At 38.8% G+C, this 26,406-nt stretch overlaps 1 pseudogene across 1 annotated transcript in view; it reads right to left on the bottom strand.

Annotated features, from left to right (window-relative positions):
• Positions 1-23,425, bottom strand: part of LOC309396000 (zinc metalloproteinase-disintegrin-like MTP9) — a 29,033-nt pseudogene extending 5,608 nt beyond the window's left edge. The window contains exons 1-16 of the transcript in view: positions 23,281-23,425; positions 23,061-23,175; positions 19,944-20,220; positions 17,572-17,678; positions 16,685-16,761; positions 15,637-15,715; positions 14,209-14,285; positions 12,020-12,212; positions 7,963-8,025; positions 7,220-7,291; positions 6,191-6,360; positions 5,168-5,252; positions 4,228-4,358; positions 2,592-2,769; positions 1,561-1,650; positions 181-379 (exon numbers count right to left, since the gene is read on the bottom strand). The product of the transcript in view is annotated as a zinc metalloproteinase-disintegrin-like MTP9 (transcript). The remainder of the gene's footprint in view (positions 1-180; positions 380-1,560; positions 1,651-2,591; positions 2,770-4,227; positions 4,359-5,167; positions 5,253-6,190; positions 6,361-7,219; positions 7,292-7,962; positions 8,026-12,019; positions 12,213-14,208; positions 14,286-15,636; positions 15,716-16,684; positions 16,762-17,571; positions 17,679-19,943; positions 20,221-23,060; positions 23,176-23,280) is intronic.
• Positions 23,426-26,406: the final 2,981 nt, after the last annotated feature.

Raw genomic sequence — 26,406 nt, 5'->3', positions numbered from 1 at the left:
GGTTTCCTACTTGAGCAGGGAGTTGGACTAGAAGACCCCCAAGGCTCCTTCTTACTCTGTCATAGAACAGAAATGCAATCATGATTTACTATGGATACAAAGGAGAAAATCTTTGATTAATGCAATGACTGTCTTAGTCTTTTACAATAAAACTGTTCTGAAATCCTAAGGTTGACTTACCTAGATTACGAGAGGAATCAGTACATTGTTTTGCCAAGGTGGGGCATTTCCCATTGTAGCAGTAACCTTGGTTGTTTTGGCATGGTTCTCCATTCCTCTGGAGGCTATCTGTGGGACACTCAGCAGATTGGCCAGTGCAGAGTTCAGCCACGTCACAGTCATCCTTTGCTCCCCGGCATTCTGCTCCTGCTCCCTTAAACTGTGGGTGAGAATGAAAAATATTTCCAGCTCTGACTCTTTAGCGATCAAAGAGCCAATCCATGATTCACAACACATTTCAAAGCTTCCTCTTCATCTGTCTTGAGGATTACCAAGCAAGGCATTCCTGCCCTGTTACAATTGTGTGTAGTGCCTAGACGTTCTACTCTGTTCTTATTGGTTATGAGAAAATGATGGCCATGAAAAGCTCAATTCCTGAAACAAAAATTCACACATTGGCTGACCATAGAGTGAAAATCAATTGGGATGCCATGAAAAAGCAGCCACATACTAACTGCTGGACTTCTCATAATATATTTTTATTTCCTTAGATGGAAAAAAGCATTCATAGAATTTTCTGATGTGTTGAAAAAAAAAAAACGTGGCTGCCTTCTCTTGCTGTGAATCTAGGCTTGTGATGAAAATATGGACAGAACAAAATGTTTTGAGCCCCTCTGCTCAAAATGTTCATTGCAGAGTCAACTGGGATCCCATATAGAAGGAATGAGGAATTTGCACCTCTCTCTTCATGGTCCTGCAGCAACTCCAGAACGTGCAACCAAAATAACGGAATTTAGAGGTTTAGAAAAGAGGTAGAGAACTCAAGGGGGGGGGGAAGCAATTTTATTTCCAGATGTCTCCTGCACTGAAAGTCTCTGAGAGAAAAATGTCACAACATTACCAGGGACCTCTTAGAACATGGGTATCAAACTCTCCGCGTCACGTTGCCATCGTGTGAAATGTCACAACATTTTTCCCATTTGCGGAGCTGGGGTGGGCATGGTCTGTAGATGACGCATCCGGCCCAGGGGCCACCAGTTTGACACCCTCGTCTTAGAACCTTCCAGAAAGTCAGGAACTAAGTTAGGGCATCAGTCTCAAACATTGGCCACCCTTATTTAAATTGTACTTCCATGCAAACTCAGTCAAAGAACTTTTTTTTTTCAGAGACAAGATTTAACATGCAGAAAGAGTGCATTTTTGATTGAAACTCAGCTGAAATTTTGTTAAATTATCCTCCCTATGGATATGTTCAGAAGGGTCAAATAAGCTGGAAGAGGGAATAGGAATAGGTTAAAATGTTTTGATCATACTAAACAGCCAAGAGATATTACATTTTTATATGGCTAGTATGGAGCAGGTTAAAATTGCTCTTGAGTGTTAAAAATAAAGACGTCTTACTCTGCATTGCTCACAACACTCTCCAAATTCACACTCTGTCTCTTTTTTCAGCTTACAAGTTGCAGCATCGCAGCAAGCATTTTGACAATCCTGAAAACCAAAACATATCAAAGGATGTCATAGACTGTTTGGCCTGGTCTTTTTTAATTGGCCTATTTTGAAGAGGGAAACGGCATATCTACATGAAACAGACACTGGATATTTCCTATATGAAAAGGGTAAAACAAATAAAAATATTTTCATCTCCCAATTGTGAAAGCCACATATTCTAAAGCCCCCATTCCTTTCTATTCATGAGGGATTTTCTAATTTTCATGCCAGCCTTGGAGGTAGTCCAGAGAAGAAGCACCAACTTTGAATATTAACAATACTTTTATTGTAAGGTTATAGTAGCAGAATCTTTAAATTCTGAAAGTACATTTCTACCCTCTCATCTTTATGGATGAAGAGAATAGGTGGAGGTTGTTCCTCTTGAGATGTTTGCCATGCCCTGTTACTTCTGCAGGCTAATCTACTTCTTATATGACCATCAAGTATTCTTTTCCTTCTCTTTTTTTCTCTCAAGGACATTCTTACCAACCATTACATTTGTATGTAACGATATAAAGAGAACACTAAATTACTGTTCTTATAAAAATATTATTAGGGATCAGAGCATAGATTAAAGATCATACATTCTAGGAGGAAGCAGTTCAAGAAAACAGTGGGACAGATAATGTGGCCATGTCACCAAAATAGGGGTTTTCAGTAGGGAAGGATTTTGTTGGAGAGGTAAATCACCCACGTTTAAAAATACACTATCTTCCCCAAATGGTAGTGAGATACCAGTTCTTTATACTTCCACAACTGGTTCCCCATATCCAAGAAACCATTGCATACATGCATGTATATAAAGGGCACAAACCTATGCCATTCACAAACCAACCTCTTGGATGGCTCAAACCACTTAGAAAGCCAGATGATTTTTCAAGGATTTCCATTTTTGAGAAAATTTTTCAAACCACTCTTGCTGATTAAAAAAAAAACCTTACCTCAGGAGAGCCGCAGTCACATTCTTCTTCCTTCTCCACTAAGTAATTTCCACAAACTGCAGGCGTAACAATATCTGTGCTCAAGGGTTTGTTGAGAATGCATTGTGGGCTGTAATTAATAAGATATCTCCGATGTTGCTTAACACTACAAGAGCTGAAGTAATAGTGAGGTTCATCACTGCAGAGATGAAACAAAGTAAGATTAGGACATCATCTGTGTTTGGGCTAGGAACAGAATTCATTGAAAAACATATAAGATGGAAAAAGGATGGCTAATGAAAAAAATAGTGATTTTTTTCCTCTAAAGCTAACAAAGTGATTTGCTAGTGATTCTGTTCTCTAAAGCTGACAAAATGGCTAAGAGAACTATTTGTTCCCTTCATCTTACTCCCAGATTATGCTCCCTCATTGTTTTCTAAGCAAGGTCTTCTGTACAAAACACCATGAAGTGTCTAAAAAGTAATCATGATGTCCAGAAATCTTTCAGCAAGTACAGGAAAGGCTACATAGCATTCTCCATACTTCCTGACCTCATTGCCATTGCATGGAATATGAGACAATGTAGTCCTGGGGCTTTAGCAGAAGAAACCAGAAAGTGATCAATAGGGGACATGCTCACTGAGGCTACACCAAAATTACGGGGAGTTTTGCAATAGACAATTGCTGAGAAGATTCCTTCAATTTGTTTTACTTCCCTTTTCCTTTTCTTTTTCCCTCTTGAGGAAACAAAGGCTAAACATACAACTGGAACAAAATATTGCTAGTCCTTGACTTGCTACCACAAAATTTACATTGCTAAGCAAGCCAGTTGTTAAGTGAGTCATGCTCAGCATTACAACCAGTTTTGCCACTTTGTTAAATGAATCACACAATCATTAAGGGACTCCAGCTTGCTCCATTGGCTTTGCATAGGGGAAGACAGACGGGAAAATCACAAATGACGATTACATGAATGCAGGATGCTACAACTGCCATAAATACATACTGGTGTCACCAACTGCCCAAATTTTGATTCTGTGACTGGAGGGAGGCTGTAACTGTGAGGACCAGTCATAAGTCACTGATTTCAGTGTCATTGATACTTTGAATGGTTGAAAAACAAATGGTTATAAGTCAATGACTCCCTGTATGTTGCTCCCTGTTGGTTTCAGAAGAATGCAATATATGGCAGGGATATCTTCTATGTTACAAGGGGTGAGGCAGGAAAACCCCAAGGACCCTAATTCATCCTTTCCTTCCTGCTGTTGCAGGATTCATAATATCCCCCTCCCCCCATTCTGCTTCCTATTTTGGAAAGTCTTTAATGTCTAACTTGCTTTCCTTTCTTATCTATCACATATATTTTGTTTCTTGGGCTATGCTTCCTATTCTTTTTCTTTAAACTCTTGTGTTTTGAAGGAATCCACTGAGTGATGGCTATTCCATTGTTGAGAGCAGTTCTACCTTTTTAAATATGACATATTTTAACTATACATTATAAAGTGACACACAAATGACCCAAACCCTCTTTTTTTTAATAGCACCCTGATTTTTTTTCATGTTTGTAAGTCCTTAGTATATTTAATTTCACAATTAATTGCAAGTATTTAAAAATAACTTAATCGGAAAGGCATTAAAAGTGTTCCTCAATCCTTACTGTAATGTCGGAGACATAATGCATGTTTTAGCAGAGCAATTGCAGGCCTTTGTGTCATGATTAATGCCCAGATTATGACCCAGTTCATGGGCCATTGTAACTGCAATCAACCTTGTTTCTTCGGTATGATCCTGAAGAAAAGAGAATACTTTGTTTATTGTTAGTCTGCCAAGAAACTGAAAGTGAATCTAATTATTATTAACACTAAGTGTGTAAAAATGGTGATTAAGTGGAAATTTTGGGTTGAGGATATCATCTCAGAATTCCTCTAGCTAGCTCTTCGGAATGCATGTATGCCCTCCAAGACTCCAGAACATATACAAATACATCCAGAAGTCCCCGCCGCCCCGAGTCCCTTGGTGGAGAGGGTGCGGCATATAAATTAGATTAATAAAATAAATAGAAGTAAACTTTAAAGCCTGGAAGCTACAGCTCAGGAGAAGATCAAAACCTATGCATCCATTTGCTCTCTGCATTTATTTAGTTATTAAAACTGACAGGCAACTTCAGTTCAAAAATATTCAGCGGTTTTTGTGCGAGTTAGTATTTTCAGAATATTGAAGGCTGAATTCCTGAACATATTTTCAGAATATTGTAGGCCTGAAGCCCTAAACAGACTTAAGAATGAGTTGCTCTTTCTAAATAAAACAAAAATAAGAGCACATTTTGACTTCTTCTGATCCAAAAACATGATAATATATTGTCACCTTCTGATACATAGCTCATGGCATAAAAAAGCTCAATCTACAACATGTCTAGAATGCATTATGCCGAAATGCCATCAGTTGAGGCAGGACCTGGAGATGTCAAATCTGCAAATAAAGATGGATGAAAATGACGCGGATCAAAAATAAGAAAACTCTTTATTTGTAAATAGGTTATGCTTGTATATAAGTTTTCACTTGAGTACAAATAGGTAACAGGTATCCTTTCTACTAACCTGAATAATTGCTACAGAATTCTTTGAATGGCAGAGGCTGCTAACGGGAGCATATCCTATAGTTTGTCCATTGAAGTCAACGTCCCTATAAGAAAGAAAGGGATGGGGATAAAATTTATAGATAATAGAAGCACATTATGTAGTTTTAGGGCATACATAACTCTCCATGACTTTTTGCAAACCCCTCGTCCCGTCCTCAATTAATACCAATTTCTAGAATGTTAGAATTTATTTTAGGCTTAACTATGAAAACCCCAAATACATATTTATTTAACATATTTTGTGTATCAATTTAGCTCTGCAGTTTTTAAAGACTAGATGGGATTTGAAAAGGAGATTGAATGACAAGTGAAATCAACATCTGTTGCAAAAATAAAATAGAGTTTTTTTGTTTATTTTAATATTCTCCCTTGCACTTAGATCTGCCCTCCATTTAGCCCCTAACATATTTCATAAGACCAACTTCTTATGCACGTATCCTATAGTATTGCTCACAACACAATTTTTATTTGCCCAATATCTTATAGATATAAGACAACAAATGTGTCAATTTATAAATAGATTGGGTATTTTATTATTTTAGTTTATTCTTGGTTTATCTGTTGTGTGATGCACACATTCATTTAATTGATACAGAATTGGAACCAAAACATTACTCAGTTGAATGAAAAATGCATGTGTAAATACAATTAAAGCATTGCAGAATAAGCATATGAGTTTCAATTTTAAATCCAAGTTATATTTATTTATTTATTTTATTTATTTCTTGGATTTCTAAACCGCCCCCTCTCCCAAAAAGGGACTCGAATGAAAGCAAGCTGAGGTTTTGACCTGCAGTCATTCAAGGACTTCTCAAAACCAGCTCTCATCTACAAAAAAAAGAGTAGTTGACTTTGACCCAGAGATATAGTTCACATAGAGTTTAAAGTACACAGCATAGAGTGGAAAAACTGTACAAGCACTAATCTTCCCATAATCCTCCACTCCCAGACACCCCAATCCCTTTCCCACAATGAGACGTACGTGAGTAACTGAGCATTATCATTCCATTTGCGTAGCAGCAAATCTGTTTCTCTCCATGTTCCGAATAAGTCCAAAGTGACATTCACCGCTGACTGCACGTTAATCTTATCTCCGTCATTCCAAATTTCTATGCCAATCAGTGCTACATAGATTTTCAAAGGTCTTAACATCTGTCAGGTGGACATGGCAACAATCAGAAACTCAAATACAAGTAAACCCTGAGAAACTTTTCAAGATTAAAAAGCAACTGATATTGGCTTCTATGGGCAGGTGAAGAAAAAAAAAAGATCTAGGCATCAATAGAAGAGAAATCTCTGGAACTCAAGGTTGAATGGTGGAATCCTTGGTGCTCTCTGCTTTGCTTACTCAAGTAAGTTATTTAGTCAGATAATTAAATATCAACAAGGAAACCACCAAGCTCTGACAGCACTATGGACTCTATATATTGGAGAATAAGAATAATGTACATTAAGCAGGAGAAAAAAATGAAATGAAAAAGAAGCAGGTGATTATTCTCTGTAATCAGGAATAGGAGAGGAGGAGGACGAAAAGGAGATTTGACTCAGCGAACTTCCTGTTGTCTCCCTGATTCCAACAGAAATGTAAAGAAGGCTAACAGGACACTACAATACGAGTGTATCTCCTCCTAGGTACCACAATCCAACTCAAATTAAGTTCCTCTCTCCAGGTTTCTTCTCAGGGATAAGTTTCACAATCAATTGGCTGACTCTGTCCATTTTTTTCTAATGTCCAAGTTCAGAACCATTAACCACAGCCCTGAAAGAATCCAGCTACAGGTGTAGTTCTGACTGAATTCTTGCACCACTTTTGGACTTGCAACCTCTCAACACAGTGGCTGCATTCACATAAGAGGCTTATTAACCTAGTTATTGAATTAACCCATTTTCTGGGATGGCCTTACATGCTGGACACCAGGTTATGTGTTATGTAAATTCAGTGAAAATCTGGGATGGGGCTGAGAGAAGTTTAAATCCAACAAGTGAAATCATTTTTGCCATGTCTTCTTACCGTATTTACAATGTTGGCGGTTTCAAATAGTCTTGACCTTATAGCAGTACAATTGCTATTGTATTTTGTGTACTACAAAAAAGACAAAAAAGTTAAAATGAGATCATAATTATAGGAAGAAGAGAGAGAGAAGGAGGAAGACAAAGAACATATCAGTGAAAGGATCATTGAATTTGCTGATTTAGACAAAATATTACTTTTTATCCAAGCAATCCAAAGAATTCTTTTGTGCTGTTTTTTTAATCGACATTTGTGCCATTAATATATAAAAATTATTAACTTTTCAGCAGAATACATGTGCTCTCCTTCTGGTTGGAGAAAATTTTGGTCAGCCTACTGAAATGCATTCCAAAATTGGATACCGTATTTCCATGTTTAGAGAAGTGTAGCATAAGCATTCTCTACTAGACATCTTATTCTTCATGTGTTTTCAACTTGGATATACAAATGGTGTCAGGATATTTCAAAGAAATCTATATAACTGTTTAACCAGTGTGGGATAAAAATACATTTAGATGGAATCCAGGAAGAACAAATGTGCAAATTAGAGTATATTTACAAATGTCTCTTAACTTTGTAAATATTGGTTGGGTCCAATAACAAAAAGAAATATCAAAGTTTGTGATGAAGCACATGTTAAGAGAAATCCGGTTAGGATCTTTGTTAATGTCTTCAAAAATGCCCACATAAAAAGGCAGAAATGAATGCAGAATAAAAATTGAAATGATATCCAGGATACTTACCATTTTGTTGTCCACAACTATGAAAAATTCAACGTATTTTGGGGCTTGCAAGTATTCGTCTTGCTAAAAAAACCAATAAGCAAAAGGTTGTTCAGACATGTTGCTCCCAGCAGCCAACAAGAATCTTGGTCAACATCAGATAATCAGAAAACTGCTTGTTATACTCCCTGGTCAAAATCCTTGGCCTTTCAGAAATATTGGCTCTTTGAAGAAGACATTTATAGGGAAACAGTTTAGATTTTAGTACTTAGAGTAGGAGTCCCCAACCCCTGGGTCATGGCCTACTACCGAGCCTTGGAAGTGGTGGGTGAGCATTGGCATGAGCATGGGCATCTCCACTTGTACGGCCAGCAAGAAAGCATGAATGGACATGCTCCATTTGCCCAAGTGGGTGTCTGTTCCCACTGATTGCATGGAGCTGTGCACACACATGACTCCATTCAGGAGTGGGTTCCTGCCAGTTCTAACCTCTTCTATAGAAGAGGTTCCACAAATCTACAGTGCCATTTAGAACTGGTTCCAGCTCCCTCCCCCCACCCATTCACACATCATCAAGATGAAGAGCGAGAGGAGGAATTCTGGGAGTTGAAGTCCACAAGTCTTAAAGCTGTCAAGTTTGAACACCCCTGGGGGTTTTTTCTAAAGGGTTAGGGGTGCAAGGGTCTTGTAACTTGACAGCTTTAAGACTTGCACACTTCAATGCCAGAGTTCCTGAGCCAACATGACTGGAGAAGGAATTCTGGGAGTTGAAGTCCACAAGTCTTAAAGCTGTCAAGTTTGAACACCACTGGAGTTTTTTTTCCTGAAGGATTAGGGGTGCAAGGGTCTTGTAACTCGACAGCTTTAAGACTTATGTGCTTCAAATGCCAGTGTTCCTGAGCCAACATTTTGGTTGCTAAGCAAGAGCGTTGTTAAGTGAGTTTCACCACATTTTACAAATTGGCCACATCCACCTGGTCACATGGCCAGAAAGCCACTCCCACAAAGCAGGCCACACCTACAGAAGAGGTTCTAAAAAAATGTGAAACCCAGCACTGACCCCATTGCTCAGGTGGAACCATCCCCTTCACCCCCCCTCCCTGGCCAGTCTGCAAAGCTGGAAAGGTTGGGCAACTCTGAATTAGAGAATGTGCTGATAAATTTTGGAGGAAAAATTACATTTTGCAATGGATTGTCAAGAAACAAAAGTTGTCACCTTTAAAAAAAAGTTTGTCACAACATAAATCACTTTCTTTGTACTGATACCTTTGATACCATCAACCATGGTATTCCCTGGAGCAGCTTTGGGGGTTGGGAATGTAGCCTTGTGCTATCCTGGTTCACTTCCTACCTCTGCGGCTGCTCTCAGTCAGTGTTGATAGGAGGAGAGAGTTCCAGCTCTCGCCCACTGCTTTGTGAAGTTCCTCAGGGCTCGGTACTCTCTCTGCTCCTGTTCAACATCTATATGAAGCTGTTGGGTGAGATAATCTGTCACCATGGACTGAGGTATCACCAATATGCTGATGATGCTCAGCTGTATGTCTCAGCCCATGGTGACTTAAGCGATGCTGTGTCCTTCCTCTAACAATGCCTGGAGGCTGTTAGGGGTTGGATGGGGAACAACTGGTTGAAACTAAACCCTGGCAAGACCAAGTGGCTCTTGGCTTGGGGTTTGTTCGCTCCGAGAGAGCTTCCACCTTTGGTCTTGAATGGGATGGACCTACCCCAAACAGACCCTCTGCATAATCTGGGAGTTCTCCTGGACTCACTACTCCTGCTCAAAGAGCAGATGGCGATCGTGCACAGGAGGGCCTTTGTGCAACTGTGGGTTGTGCGCCAGTTATGCCCTTTACTGGACCAACAATCCCTACTCATAGTCACTCATGCCCTAGTCATTTCCTGTCTTGACTATTGCACTGCACTGTACATGAGGATGCCCTTGAAGAGCATCTAGAAGTTCCAGTTAGAGCAAAATGCAGTGGCCCACATGGTTTTGTGCAGACTCTGGTGTACACATATATCACTCTCCTGTGGGAGCTGCATTGGCTGCTGATTTGCTTCTGAGTGCATTTCAAGGTGCTGGTTATCACCTTTAAAGTCCTTCATGGCTGGGATCAGGTTATTTGAGAAACCATTTCTTGCCAGTCACATCTACCTGACCCATCTAAGCGTGTCCCAAAGGAGATACACCTGGTGGGATCCATAAGAAGGACCTTCTCAGTGGTAGCTCCCTCTCTCTGGAACATCATTCCCCCAGAGAATAGAAGGCCCCCGTTCTAATACTCTTCTGGAAGGCGCTAAAGACTTGGTTTTATCAGTGGGCCAGGGGAACCCAGAGTGGGATGGAGCCCATTAAATAGTTTGTATGATCTGCTGTCACTGGGGTGGGGGATGGGGCGTGCTTTTGTTATGATTTTATTATATTAATTTATTTGATTCTTTTTATTAGTTTTATTGTTTTAAATGTGTTTTTATATTCTGTAAGCTGCCTTGAGTCGCATGGGAAAATAGAGGGCAATACAAATTAAATAAATAATTAAACAAACAAATAATAAATAAATATGGTGTGGCATTTGTTTCCAATTAATCTGTTTTTGAATTTATGATGACAACAATTAAAGATAAATTTATATATGAATACCTAATTGTGAACAGAATTTAATAGGAATAAAAACAAGCATGTGAAGGAATCACTTTTTTAAACCTATTTTTCAAAATGATGCTCTAATGAGTTTTTCACTTTTCCTTTCCTTTCTCAAACAAAGGATCTCAACCAATCATATGAGAAACATGGCGATGTGGTCCTGCTATGTAACCAATTAGACCTTGCCTGCAATGATATCACACTATGCATCAAGGACAAGATAAGGGGAGGCAATCAGACATTCTGACCCACTGAATTCACTCTAAATGGTTAAATATTTATATCTTTCTTTTGATGTAATTTTAAAATGATTACTGAAGTATTGTTTCAGACTTCTTGGGCACAAGGAACAAGAACAACATAGTTAAAGGCTCAGAGTAGTTTCTTTATTGCTGCTCTCCTATAGACAGGAATCTTGCCGGACTAAAGTACACTCTGTGTAACCATTGGATACATCCCATGAAAGTTTTAGGGAGAATCCCTCCTAAGCTTCTTTCTGCAATCCAAGGACTCATTGCTGATCTGCCACTTATTTCCCTGGGAAAGAGCCAGGGATGGGCTTCAAAATTTTAGCAAACGGTTCTCTCCCTGGTTGCTGGATGGGCATGGGCAGGGTGGACATGGCCTAGTTGGCCTCCTGCACCATGGAGGGGGGTGTTTTTGCCCTCACTGGTCTCTGGAGGCTTTCTTTGAGCCTTCAGGGTGGCAAAAACAGCCTCCTCCGCTCTGGAGGCCATTTCTGCCTTTCCTGAACTTCCGTTAGGCCCATTTTCTGCCCATCCCGATTCTCTGTGCATGCCCTGCACTTACCTTCATCCAAAATGGCTGCGTGGGGACTCCTGGGAGAGGAGCGTGGAACCAGCTAGGAGTGGGATTTGGGGCACAGAATATTAGCTAGAGGTTCTCCCAAACCCCTGCAAACCCCAGCAGTCCACCCCCGGAAAGAGTCCTTCCCTCCTGCATTCCATTGTTATATTTCACCAGTAGAATGTCCAAATTACTCAGGAAGTATACTTATGCTAAGATCTGCATGTGTGACGGTGTATTAGTTGCTTCTTTCCCTAGGAAAAAGTATTCATGCTTTTCAGCATACAGAACTACAAGGCCAATTTGCCAATTCTAGAATGCAATTTCTCTACTTGCTCTCTGACTGTCACTTTCTTAACTCTGCCACACAAGATCCAGTTTGACTAAAGTGACTGTGAGCAGACATTGAGACTAGAACATTCAAGATAAAGGACCAATTAAACATTATGTATATAACCACAATGCTGAGGATAAAGAATTTAGAAATGGAGGCTCCTCCCATATGAATTCTATCCAATCCTCCCCCCACCCCAAGAATTTATTTTTTACTTTACATTTTAGAAACAAGTAAATGAATCCCTGTTATCTAACTATGTTATATACATGAGAGTTTAATATAAGACTTACTTCAGGAGTAAGGACTAACTGAGAGTTCATTTTGACGGGCTCATCTGATTCCCAGATATGAGTTACCCCACAGATTTTGGGGGTCTCATCTTCCTTTTCTATATGTTCAGATTTGTAGACTGCATGGGCTTCACTGTCGGAAAGCTTCAAGGGTTCAATAAGGTACATCTCCCCTTGATGCTTGAAATGTCCTCTGTAAAACAATATATAAAAGGGTGGTCACAGATGGAGAACTAATAGAAGAGAATATTGTTAGTTGAGGGATGACCTGCACTGATGATGTTACCTAGTTGGGTGATGAAATGTCTGCAAGGAAACAACTAAGCTCTGAGAGCCATTTTTAACTGACCAAGTCAACATTCCCTGTGTTTTTCAATCTAAAAACTAATTTTCAATCTTAAAACTAATTGAAATATTTATTTTCTACCCTTAGAACTCATGACACTTTCTCATGCTTCCCAAAGATACAGCTATGATGAGAAAAATACAAGAGATTGCACATACTCAATACAACCAGGAAATATCTTTATAGTATTTGTATGGAGAAAGTTTGGCATGGAATCCAATATTGTATATTTCCCAGGGTTTAAAGAAAACTAAAGTTTACAGCTACGCAAATGCAAAAGTACAACTGTTTGAAATATTCTGTTTTTCTGTAAGGGTGAAATACTTTATATTTTACACATACACACACAGACACACCTCTTGTACACTTAAAAATCTTTATTCAGCCATACATCAACAGATAAAAACCCCAAAATCAGATCCCTTTTAAAGGATAAAGAAGGGAAATATAACTATTCTAAAATATCTCAAAAGAATAAGAGGAAATACTACAATGTACTGTACATACTATAGCACTGTATTTGGCTATGGTCAAATAAATAAAATCAGATTGATCTGATAGCAATTTAAGATAAGAGTCAGGATGACCAGGATATTTAATGAAGAATGGAAATAAGAATTCTTGGCAAGCATCATTAGAACAACAACCGATCTCCGCTCCTTCCGCAGTAAACTAAAGACCCACCTGTTTTGGCTAGCCGGCCTGGCATAATTCGACAACTTTTCCACCCCTAGGTCATTTTTAATTGTCAATTTTAGTTTTTAAACTATTAATGTCATTGGGGTTTTAACCTTGTTCAGTATTGTAATTATTTATTTATTTTTTACCTCCTCTGTATGACACTGTGCTGACTGTTACTTGTGTACATCGCCCCGAGTCCCTGTGGGGAGAGGGGGCGACTAATAAGTTTAAATAAATAAATAAATAAATAAATCTGCTTAGAGAGGGCAAAGTAGAATAACATGCATAACAACCGAGTATAGCAATGAAGAATAACAAAGAGCTGAAGGCTAAAACAGATGATGAGAGATTGCAGGAACCGGGTACATCTAGTCTAGTGAAGAGAAGGACTAAGAGTGACATGATAACAATTTTCCAATATTTAAGGGGCTCCTAGGGGGATTATCTATTCTCCAAAGCACCTGAAGGTGGGACAAGAAACAACGGATGGAAACTAACCGAGGAAAGAAGCAACCTAGAACTAAGGGGATATTTCATGACAGTTGGAACAATTAACTAGTGGAAAGGTTTACCTTTAGACATTGTGGGTGTACCATCACCACTGGTTTTTAAAAAGAGACTGACAGCCACTTGAGCAGGAAGTTCGACTAGAAGACCTCTGAGGTCCCTTCCAATTCTATTATTCTATCATTCTGTTGTTCCTTTATTATGCTGTTGTTATTCTGTTCTGTCCATCGTTTATTCATTCCTCCACTGCATGGACATGGTCTCTTTACACAGGGGATCTTTTAGTGTTTTCCTTCAATAACAGCTGTTGGGAGGATGCTGAATCTGACTAATGATAAGGACCTTCTGAATATTGGGATCTTTATGCGGCTAAGATATCTAGCTGGTTGGAGAAGGGGTGCAGAGTGGATCAAGAAAGGAGACATGGGCTTGGAAGCTGCTTTAGACACACCTGATTTAGCTCCCTAGTGTCTCTACTGACTGGTAGCAGCTTGTCTTGGTATTCAACCAAGGTCTTTCTAAATTCTGCAGAAGTCACACCTAACTAATTTTCTTTAAAAAAATGATGTCCTTCATTTTAAGTTGGAGTTATGGCAACTCCAAGAACAGTATTTTATTCTTAATAGAACAAATAAAAGATGAGAGACGTTCTTACTTCAAACCATTGCATGCACTGATGACTGCAGTTGAGTCAGCTTCATTCTGGATACGTCCGTGATAATAGCAGTGATCCTGTATGGGGCCAAAAAGATCACACTGGTTAAAGCTTGTTTGTAGTATGATTTAATGAGAAGTGCAGTTCCAGCGTATTCCATAACATCAATGAAATATTAAGACAATAATTATTTAAAACATTTTGATTCAGGGGAGCAGAAGACCTGCTTAATATTGATTGTTCCAAAATGAACACAGGATAAATACAAATCTTCATAAAAACAAGTCACACTCCAGGGAGAGATACCAATTAATTGTTATTTCCTTATTATTGAGCCAACGAAATGAAAGCTTTCAGAAACATACACAGAGATATAATTCCTAACATTATCTAGAAACAGGATCCATATAGACATTACACTCAGTAAGAACAATTTGTATGAACTTTGAAGATGTTAAGCCAGAAGTAGATACATTTTGGAGACAGAGGATGCACTTTTAAATCAATTTGGGGGAAGGGGCCAATGACTTCATGAAACATGTTGGTGCTGGAGGAAAAATGTTCTGGGTCCTTTTAATGTGAGAGGTATCAAATGAATTTCTGTATAGGAGGAAAGAGAATTTCTCTAACTTTTAGTATTACAAACAAATGATTCCGCGTTTATCACAATAATCTGGTTTAAAAATGAAAATGTAGATCTTATAAACCTGATAATCAATCTATTTGTGAAACTCACTCCCCCAAATGTTTGTGTCAGCCTCTGCTTTGCTGCTTGCTTTCGGCTGCCATTGAAACGGGGAGGGGGGGAGATGATATGGTATTTGGGAGGGGAAGCTTAAGCACAGGAGTGAATGAAGAAGGGAGTGATTTTCTCACCATCTACTGCGCATGCTGCAGATAGTGGAATTGCCGCCAAGGCCAACCGTCCGGCATACCAACCTGATGATGGGTTTTGAAGCTGCAGCCCACATGACACCTATGGGGTGTGCGGATTGGACTGGGGATTGGGGTTACTAGGGGGAGGGAGTTGGGACACATATTGATATTTATGATTATACATTCTTTTGCCTCAGATCTTGCTTTGCTAGCTGCTTTCTACTCATAACTAGTAAAAGTACTCTGAATTCTGAAAAAAAATAGAGTTGAGTGGTTTCTTTCTTGGTTACTGATGGAGGCTGCCCTGACAGTTTGCTTCTAACCAGTAGGAAATAACTGGTTGATTGAAATATTTTCCTATTAATTCAATGAATAAAACAAACTGGTTTTAACGATCCATACACCCTTATATGACTATTTCAGTATGATAATTTATATATATATACAGTCCTTCTTGTTTGAATAGCCTGGTCTGGTATATGCATATTTGGAATATTGTGCACAAATATTCTTTCCATTTACTTCATAAAAGTAGGACACTCTGGATATTACCTCAACCGGAGGGTTTGTTGTAATTTGTCTGCCATCAGGGGAATAATGAGTCTCACTGTAATCTTTGGAAAAAAGTTCTCTGGAAGGAATGCAAAGAAGAAAACATCTAAGTCAGGAATTAAGTAGGACAGAGATAATTTTATAGTATTTCTATAACTACTGTATTTTAAGCCTATATTGTTGGTATGAAAGGAAAGGAGCAGGTATTTCAACCTCATGAAGATACCTGTTTAAGAGGAGCACTGAGCATACTAGATTCACCTGAAGAAAATATTTGCACCAAGGAAGCTGTGCAATTCTCTTCATCAAGGTTCAGAGGTTATATGATTGACTAGGAGAAGACATTTTGTATTGCCTCTTCTTTTTATTCTTCTGGTCTATGCAACAATTTGATGAAATTCCTTGGTCTATAAAGGAGAGCCGCATAGCTCTATTTATCTAAGAGTAAAATGAAGCAACCTCAAATAAATGGATGCTTCATACAGAAGCATGTGCCTTGAAGTTTTAAACCAATATATGGAGTCGCTTTCCACTCCTAGTGTCACAACTATGCCTTCTGACATTGCCTTCTCTTTTTCCAATCTACATGTTCCTTGCTCGTCTTCCACTTGGCTTCCATGCCAAAATGTGATCATTCAGATGCTGCCTTTGAAATCCTATATATATATATCTTAGGAAATGTTATTCAGATTGATGGGGTATCTGTGAAGCAGCATAAATAATAATTTTTAAAATTATAATTTTTCATAACTAGCCTAGGTAATTCAAGTGGTAGAAGGTTATGAGCCTTGAATGGTTCAACGTTATCTAAATTGTTATAGTCCAGCAATGTACCATAGAAAGCACGAATAAAACATTCTCAGTTCAGGGGTAAAACATAATTCACATTTTCACCAACTATATCTATTTTTCCTGTAGTGTAAAATGTAAGTTACTTTTAGTTTCCCAAACAAAGCAATACAATTATTATTTCTCTATGATTATGTCTGAGAATATACAATGTCCGTATAGTCCTAATACACTTAAAAAAACTTCTGAGTTAACATACTTATTTTTTTCCAGGTGAAGGACCACTGGCTCTCCATTCACTTTAAATTCAAATTGCATTGTATCTTCATACTTGGTCTGAAATGTAAAGAGTTCCGAGTTAATTTTATTTTTTAAAAAATAGGCAAATTAAATGTGTACCCTCTTAACAACTCTACACCTGTGTCAAATGGAGAGCTGTAGCCAAATTATTTATTAGATTTAGAGTATTTCATCAGGTGCTTGAATGGCACTATAAAATCTTAAATTAAATTAATTGTTCCTTCGTAAGTTCAAGATCTCAATCTCCAATTGAACATTTTGGTGAATGAAGTTGGGCTGGGACAGAGAGACTGACTCAAAAGTCATCCAGGGATGGTTTTGAATCTGGTTCTTAGAGCTAACCTTGAATTACAATATATACCATCTTCACCTAGAAACACAACTCCCCCTTCTCTTCAGGACAGAATAGATAAAATGTAATGGAACTTCCAGTTGTGTGTGTGTGTGTGTGTGTGTGTGTGTGTGTGTGAGAGAGAGAGAGAGAGAGAGAGAGAGAGGGAGGGAGGGAGGGAGGGAGGGAGGGAGGGAGGGAGGGAGGATGTTACTCCTGAATCTGTTGCAGCTATGAAATGATCCAAGATTAATTCCCACCTTGATCCCTCTTCCCTATACGGCTGGATGTTTCCCAACACTTTATTAGCTATAGTAACCTATTAATATTAGGAATTCTGCTCTAAGTTGCAAGGAGACTCCTCTATTTTGTGTGAATTGAGTGGCCATATAAATTTGATGAACGAGGCACATAGATAGCAGTGCAAAAATCCAGGTAATCATTAGATGGCAGCCTAGGAATACCCAAAATTATGTTGACTGGCAAGAAGTAATTTGCTGTGGTCTTTTTCTTACCTCTGGCTCAGCATTGTGAACTTCTCCTTTGGGCAATGCAGTGACTTTTTGTGGATACACTACTTCATAATCATTAACATTCCCAGATTCCAGGATTATAGAGCTCCCTTCATAAGGGGGGAAAAAGAAGAAGAAAGGTTTGGTTTACTTTGGGAAGTTATTCTACCACTCTCACATTCACAACTCAATTTGTTATTCAATTATCTTTTTTTAGTGGAACACAGCGCAGAAACCCAGGTTTTTCTTTGGGTACGCAGTTTGCTGAATGATGTTTGGCAGCTGGGAGACTATCTAGAGGCATTGCTTTGGGCAGCTGGAAAAGAAAGGTTCTGGAGTGTGAATAATCAGAAAAATAAATAAATCTCAATGAATGTGCAATTTTGTACATAAGTGATAAGGATAACATGAGAAGCTGTAAATCAGAATAGATAGAGTCACACAATTCAGTAAACCATATTACATTATGCATATGCATTAGTCAAAAAGATAGGCAAACTTAGCTCTAAATACAGCTTATTAAGAATTCCTTCCAGTTGAACTGCTACTTTGTAACAGTAATAGAGTTGGAAGGGGCCTTGGAGGTCATCTAGTCCTACCCCCTGCTCACACAGGAGACTTATACTAGGGAGTACTATACTAGCCAAACTGCCAAACTTTCTGATCAACATGCTCAGTGTCTTAGGGTTAGCTTAGGTTTAGGGTTAGAGTTAGTTAGGACTTGCCCAGGCAAGTCCCTCTGTTGCAGCGGCAGCAGGCAACAATGTGCACATACGCAGCCAACACATGGAACAGGGCAGCAATGCAGCACTTTCAAGAAGTGGAGCAGCTCCGGTAATTTTTGCTGCAAGAAGCCTGTGCAGCCGCCGTCTCTCTTTTGATGCAAGAAGCTGCAAGCATCTCACAACAATGGGGGTGAGATGGGGACTGGCAGCAACAGCTCAGGCTTGGTTTGCCTTCCCTGGCAGCCAGCCATGGGAAGAAGGTAACAGAGGTGTGTTCCTACTAGTTCAGACCAATTCGACCGAACTGGTAGTGGTTTGCCAGCCTGAGTTGCGGAAACTGGCAGTGACCGGCCATGGGAGTGGTAAGCCTGCCATGGCCCTGAACCTGTTCCCTGGTTGGCACGGCATGTTTTTTTTAAAATATTCGCTGCATGAGCAGAGCTATATATGGGCAACCGGGCAGGCGGGCATAGCGCGCATCAGACATGCATATGAGCAAGGAGAGAGCATGCACACAAAATTGCGTACCCACTGAACCAGCAGTAATACCATCAGCAACCAACTCCGGAAAGTAAGGACGTGTTGCTTGGCGAAGGGAGAGTGAGACGCCTTTGACAGATTAGTCCAGGCCTGGGCAGAAAATAGGTAGAATAGAAATTCAAACTTTTTTCCTACCGGGTTCTGTGGGCATTGCTTGGTGGGGCAGGGGGTGTCAAGTGACTGAGTGGCATGGCCATGAGTGATGTCAATCCCACTCAGTCATAGGACACCCCCCACCAAGCCACACCCACAGAACCGATAGGGAAAAACATTGAATGTCACCACTGCTTGCATCTCCCTTTATAGTGTTCTTTATAAATTATTTTTCTAATTTTGAAAGCTGCTCTCCTGGTAAGGACATTCTCCATCTTTCCTTTCTTTACAAAACACCCACTGAGGCTATCCCACTGAGCTTCTAACCCTCACTTGTGTTTGGACAACCATCTGAATCAATTGCGTATCATGATCTGTAATGATATGTGGGAATGACTTGGGAGACAAGAAGAAGAGCCACAGACTGGTCAACTGGCATGTAAAAGGTATCTCAGCCCACAGAAGGAATGAGAACATGGGGAGCATTTAGAAGCCCCCCCCCGCCCGATTTTCTGCAGAGTAAAAGGAAAGGAGGGAAGAAATCATTTAAGATAATTTAAAATCTTGCATTGAGGAAAGTTAGTATCATATTACTTGAGTACAGTTGGAAGATTCTCTATAATAACAGTAGCATTTTCTTTTGTTTGGCTGAATATTATGCTAGCTTAAATACATGATGTCAAATTGTAATTGAAAGAAAAGTAAACCGGAAAGCTCTTTATTTTTCTTTAACATTTTGCTTCCTGAATTTTTCTTGCCACAAACTCTGCCTCTCTGTCCTCTTCAGTCTTCTAATCCTTTTTTTTTAACTCATATTATTGGAAAACCTTGATGATTAAGGGGAAAAAAATCATCTATGTAACTTTAGAACAAATGTGATCTTTGAGAGCTAAGTCTCTAGAAACTGAAGTGGAACAAATTTTGGTTAAGCATCAAAAGGAAAACCATAGAAATTTGTTGGGTACCATAGACATTTAAATAAGAATCTGAAGAATGAAACCAAAGAAAACATCTTACCTTGATATGGAAAAACCGCTAAGCATATAGTTACCAAGAGAGCTTGGATCATTTTGGAGCCTGGATGGGCTGGCGGACAGGAAATCTCCTTCTGCTTCTAAGCCAACTGGAGCCCTTCTCCTGTTGACTGTGAGAAGCATGTTCTTCAGTTTCATTCATGCCCTTATAGGCGAAGGTGTTTGCTAAAGGATCTGCCCAAATTCTAGAGGGCAGTTTTCCAACAGGCTTATGCTTGTCACTCAACAATGACATCTGGAAAGCTTCTTTGAAGGCATTCCTCAAAGCAAAAGCCAAAAGGGGAGGATTAAATGCTCATATCAATGCTGTCCCTGGCTCACATGTTAATACAACTAAAGTTGGGGGCTCTTGGGCATGGGGTCTTAAATGCCAAGACTTGGTTTTCATAGTAAAGAAGCACTTTTTGAGCATCTTTTCAATATTGCTAGCATTTGTGCTAGTTGCCAGTCAGGGAGCTCAATGAGCTGACTTGTAGCCTCTGAAAAATTCAATGGTGAAAAAAGTAAGGTCCTACATTTAGGCAAGAAAAACAAAATGCACAGGTACAGTATATGTGGTACCTTGCTCAATAGTAGTAACTATGAGAGGGATCTTGGAATCCTAGTGGACAACCATTTAAATATGAGCCAGCAGTGTGCAGCAGCTGCCAAAAAAGCCAACACAGTTCTAGGCTTATCTTGGTCAAAAAGAAGAAACGTTAACAGAAAACACATCAATGTAATCTAAGAAAATTGTTGAATAAGAGCTATCTTCAAGAATCTATTATATTCTCTTGTTTTAATCTCCCAAATTTCCTCCCTGGAGCTCAAAATATACATGAGATCACTTCTCATTTTATCCTCACAGCACCAGTCTTGGGAATTAGTCTGCACTAAGAAAAGGATCATCCAAAGTCGTCCAGTGAGATGCATGGTAAACAGAGACTTAAACATGGCTATCCTGAATCCCATCCAACATCTCAATTTATATAACACTGGCCCTTGAAAAAGATACCAAAGTAAAATAAACGTTAAAATTCAATTAGAAAATCTAGGATAGACGTTGGTAGATTTGTAAATGATTCAAAGCATGCTTTGATTATTATTATTATTCCTTTTTTAAAAAATAATTTTTATTGAATGTTTTAATCTTTAAAAACAGTAAAAAAGACACAACAAGGAAAAAACACAATAAAACAAAACAGAACATACATAACAATATAGAGTAATTTTACAGCTTTCAATATTGGCTTTCCTGCCTAGCTTTTATAATTCCACCTTCTGCATTGCCCTCCTATTACTATAACCTTGTCCTATGATGTAACAAGCATAATATAAACACTTATAGTAATATTCATTATTTGTATCTCCATCTATTTGTATTCTCTATTTCCTGTTTTGGCTTCTGATTTCTAGCCACTTGTATATTTTATTCCATACATTATAGAAGTCCAATTGTTCTCTTTCTTTTAGTTCTATTGTCATTTTGTCCATTTCTGCACACTCAAGTATTTTCCTGATTGTAGTTTCATCTGAGGGTGTATTAATTTTTTTCCAATTTTGTGTGAAGGCAATCCTGGCTGCCGTGAGTATGTGTATGATTATGTATTGAGATTGTTTGTCCATTTTTTGATCCAGTAGTCCTAATAACAATGCTTCTGGTTTGAGTTCTATTTTTCGCTCAGTAATTTCTTCTAACCACTTTCAAATTTTGCACCAGTACTAGCTTGTGATGGGGCACGTCCACCACATGTGATAAAATGTTCCAGGCTTGTGATTGCATCTCCAACAATTAGGGGATAAATTTGGGTACATTTTGGCCAATCTCGCTGGAGGCAAATGCCATCTATAAAACATTTTATAGAGATTTTCTTTATAAGCTGCTGCCTTCGTAAATTTATAATTTCTTTCGCACAGTTTATCCCATTTTTCTAACTCTATATTTTTATTCCTTTTTGCAACCTAATCTTTTTTTAAAAAAAACGTTAGGCAGGGAACCTTAGAGAAGTATTTTCTCCAGGAAGTTAGTATCCTTTTCACCCCACTCATCAGTTGAGGGAAACTTCTTTACAAGGCAAGGAAAACTGTAAATATTTGTGTGGGCACAGACTTTGGAGGCTGAAAGCCCTTCTGAGTCACAACACAAATAGAAAAGAAAGGACAACAAGGTTTAACTTGTCATTTGTGACAAGAGGATGATGTTTACTATACTTGAGAAGAAATGGTTCTTTGCCAAACCACAATATTCCATAACTGGCAGCAGCCATTCCAAACACACTTATAGCATTGTTGCACTAGGATTAAAGTCTTAATTTTTTTGGAAAGTAAGCATTAAAGAAAGAAGGGCCAGATTAAAGTCTTTGGAACCATGACCATATCAGCACTATCCATAATGTGCAGTTCCATTAATATAATCATACACCTATTATCAGGTGCAAATAACCAAGAGCAATCCTAGAACATAAAAAGATTGGGTTGGAAGAGACCTTCTAGTCCAATTTCTCTCCAGGGAAGGAGACCCTATATCATTGGAGACAAATGGCTGTCCAATCTGTTCTTGGAAACCTCCAGTGTTGGAGCCCCCACAACTTCCAGAAGCAAATTGTTCCACTGATTAATCGTTCTCACTGTCAGAAAATTTCTCCTTAGTTCTAGATTGAATCTCTTTTTAATGACCTTCCACTTGTTACTTCTTGTCCAGCCTTCAGCTGCTTGGAAGAATAAATTGACTGCCACTTCTCTGTGACAACCCCTCAAGGACTAGAAGACTGTTATAATATCACCTATAGTTTCCCCCTTTGATACACAGGACATTTCTTCTTTCATCATATGGTTTAGCCTCCAGACTCCTTATTATCTTTGCTGTTCTCATCTCATCATTTTATTTTGCATCATGGTGACCATAATTAGATGTAATATTCCATGTGTGGTTTCCCCACTGCAGTATTATCATTTATTGAAATTATCCCACCTGTTTATGCAACCTAGGAGCACATTAGCCTTTTTGACAGCTGCAGCACACTGCTGGCTCAAACTTTAGTAGAGGTTCTACTAGGACACCAGGATTTCACCAGTATGTATCTGTGCATTTTGTTTTTCTTGCCTCTGTATAAAACTTTACCTTTCTGACCACTGAATTTTGCTAGATAAGGCCCAATGTTCAAATCTGTCATGGTCATTCTGAATCTTCAGCTTATCTTCCAAAGTGTTGCCTGTTCCTCTCCGCTTGGCACTGCCTGTAAATTTGATGAGTTCCCCTTCTATTCATTCATCTAAATGACTTATGACGATATTGAAGAGTACTGGGCCTAAGTCAGAATTTGGGGTACCCCATTGCATACCTCCTGCCATAGAGATATACTTCCATTGAGAACTATCTGCTAAGTGTGATTGGTCAGTCAGTTGCAATCTGGTGGTGATACTGATAATCTCACAGTGTTCAATCTTTCCTAAAGGTAGGCTGTTGTCTACTTTGTCACATGTCATACTGAAGTCTAGTAAAAAGTCTATGTCCACAGTGTTTCCTAATCCACTGATGTAGTCACTTTCCCAAAGAAAGGAATATGTTTCTTTGACAAACCCATGGTGGCTTCTATTTATTGTGGAAGGTATAGTGGGTAATCAATACTGGACTGAATTCTTACTATCGGAGATTGAACAATAGGGGGAACTGAAGTTGCAGGAACTTTGGCAGAGAGTGACTGTCATGTTGGAATTCAACACAATGCAGGCACAATTAAACAAAACCATTGAATTCAAAGCACACTGTTGCCATTGTAAAGATGAATCAACTAATGGTAAATGCTAAATTGATGCTAGAAAAGGGTCAATGAAATTCATGGAAGGCTGGGCTTGGGTCTCTTGTAGCAATGCAAGAACTCCAAACTGAGGTCACATTTAATTCCATTCTCCAGCTTTGTCTGTTCTTCTCCTACATGTATATGATTTATGGCCAAATGTTTTCTTCTTTATTTCTGGCTTATGCTTAGATTCCACCTTCCCTGCCCCACATGCCTTTATTGTTTTTATAAATAAGTCAAGGTGGTGAACATTCCTTATATTCTTTCATTGTCCTATTTTCCATAGCAACACTCTTGGTGAACCTTATGTGTTCTGTTGGGCTAACAGAGAAGCCCAAAGTCATCCAACTGGCTTTTATGCCTTAAATGGGCTCACAGTCTCCTGGTTTCTATACCAGCATCTTAACCACTATACCAACTGGCTCTTTATGACTCTGCTTGTTATTCATTTTGGTAATGGATCTCTCCCCAAATTCTAACCACCACCAACAAGGTCCAGAGATTTTCATGAGTTTTGACTGCAGCTATGGGCATCTGCAGGGAGGGTTGGTAAAAGAGTGTCAAGATGATGCCATAAAGCCATGTCTCTTTTATATTGGCAGGTCAAATGTGTGCATTCTTGACTGCCACTAATTCTAATGTTGCATAAACCGCATTATGACCCTTTACAGCTTTGGAAGATAAAATCAAAATAAACAGAGAAAGCAAAGAATTAAAAAAAAACAGATCAGGGAAGAAAATGGTTTCTTTCCACATTCTCCTTGGCATTAATCTCCTTTTAATCTACTTTAATTTCATTTTGTCTGTTTCTTTCAATCAGATGCTGTTAAGAGACAAGACGAAATAACAGTGAAACAATTATTATGCTTAACCTTTTGGTGATCAGTTGTTGTTGTTGTTGTTGTTGTTGTTGTTGGTCAATCTTTGGTGAGATTCACAGCCTTTGGGGCTGGTTTATAGCTCAACTGCTTAAGTCCTAACCAAGGACCTAAGAACTCTTAAGGTAACATCGGAGGATATAATCTGTTCCAAGTAGGGCGTCTTTTTGTAGAATCAGAATGTTCAAGTCTGATAAATTTAAAATTTCCAAATAGCGAGATAGCCCTTTGGGTATTGCTCCAAGGGCTCCAATTACAATTGAGACAACACACAATTTCTTTTCCACAGTCGTTGAACTTCAATTTGCAAGTCCCTGTACTTTGTGATAATTTCTTGCTGTTTATCTTCAATTCGTGCATCTCCAGGTATTGCAATGTCAATGAACCATACTTTTTTTCTTTTCAACTATTGTTATGTCAGGTGTGTTGTGGGCCAAGTGCCTGTCAGTCTGGATTCTGAAGTCCCACAAGATCTTGACTTTTTCATTTTCTAAAACCTTCTCAACTTGATGGTCCCAGTGGTTTTTGCTGTACTCAGATCCAAACTTTTGGCACAATTTCCAGTGAATGATCTTACCAACACGGTGATGGCATTGTAGGTAGTCAGTTTGTGAAATTTTGCTGCACCCACTGATCAAGTGGTCGACTGTCTCGTCTTTCTTATTACAGAGGTGACATTTGCTGTTGGTGGTAACATGTTGAATTTTTGCCTTCATGTAGTTTGTGGCTAAGGCTTGTTATTGAGCTGCCAAAATAAAGCCTTCTGTTTTTCAGTGCTCCAGATCTTAACCAGTTCCAAGTTAGCTTTTGGTCAGCTTTGCCTTCAATACTTTTCAAATATTGGCTATGCATAGCTTTGTTTTTCCAATTTTCAGATCGCTTCTCAATTACTTCTTTCTTATATTCAGCTTTTGACTTAGTTGTCTTTAAAAGGCCTCCTTTATTTACTTCCTTAATCATTGGTTCTTCACTTTTCTGGATTTAATCATCATCATCATCATCGTCATCATCATCATCATCATCATCATCATCATCATCATCATCATCATCATCATTATTAGGTTAATCTTTGGTGTGAGTCACAGCCTTTGGGGCTGGTTGGTAGCTCAACAGCTCGAGTCCTAACCAAGGACCTAGGAACTGTTAAGGTAACGTCGAAGGATATAAGCTGTTCCAAGTAGGGTGGTTTTTTGAAGAATCAGAATGTTCAAGTCTGATAAATTTAAAATTTCCAAATAGCGAGGTAGCCCTTTGGGTATTGCTCCAAGGGCTCCAGTTACAATCGGGACAACACATGATTTCTTTTTCCATAGTCGCTCAACTTCAATTTGCATGTCCCGGTATTTTGTGATTTTTTCTTGCTGTTTATCTTCAATTCGTGCATCTCCAGGTATTGCAATGTCAATGAACCATACTTTTTTTTCAACTATTGTTATGTCAGGTGTGTTATGGGCCAAGTGCCTGTCAGTCTGGATTCTGTAATCATTCAAACTGTGTTTTTCTTCTTCCCCAGTCTGTTTTACTTGTAGGAGTCCTCGACCACCCTCTGCTCTTGGTAGATATAATCGGTCAACATCACTTTTAGGGTGCAAAGCATGATTCATTGTCATAAGCTTCCTTGTTTTTCTGTCCAAATTGTCCAAGTCCATCTGGGTCCAGTCAATTATTCCTGCAGAGTATCGAATCACAGGTATAGCCCAGGAATTTATGGCTTTTATGATGTTTTTCTCCATTAAATTTGGACTTTAATATCTTGCGAATTCATTGAATGTACTTGGCTGAAGTTAAT

The sequence above is a fragment of the Natrix helvetica genome (genome assembly GCF_964273705.1).
Source record: "Natrix helvetica genome assembly, chromosome: 8".
NCBI classification, from domain to species: domain Eukaryota; kingdom Metazoa; phylum Chordata; class Lepidosauria; order Squamata; family Natricidae; genus Natrix; species Natrix helvetica.
Note: the sequence above shows the minus strand (reverse complement) of the source record. Positions and strands in the feature narration are given on the sequence as shown.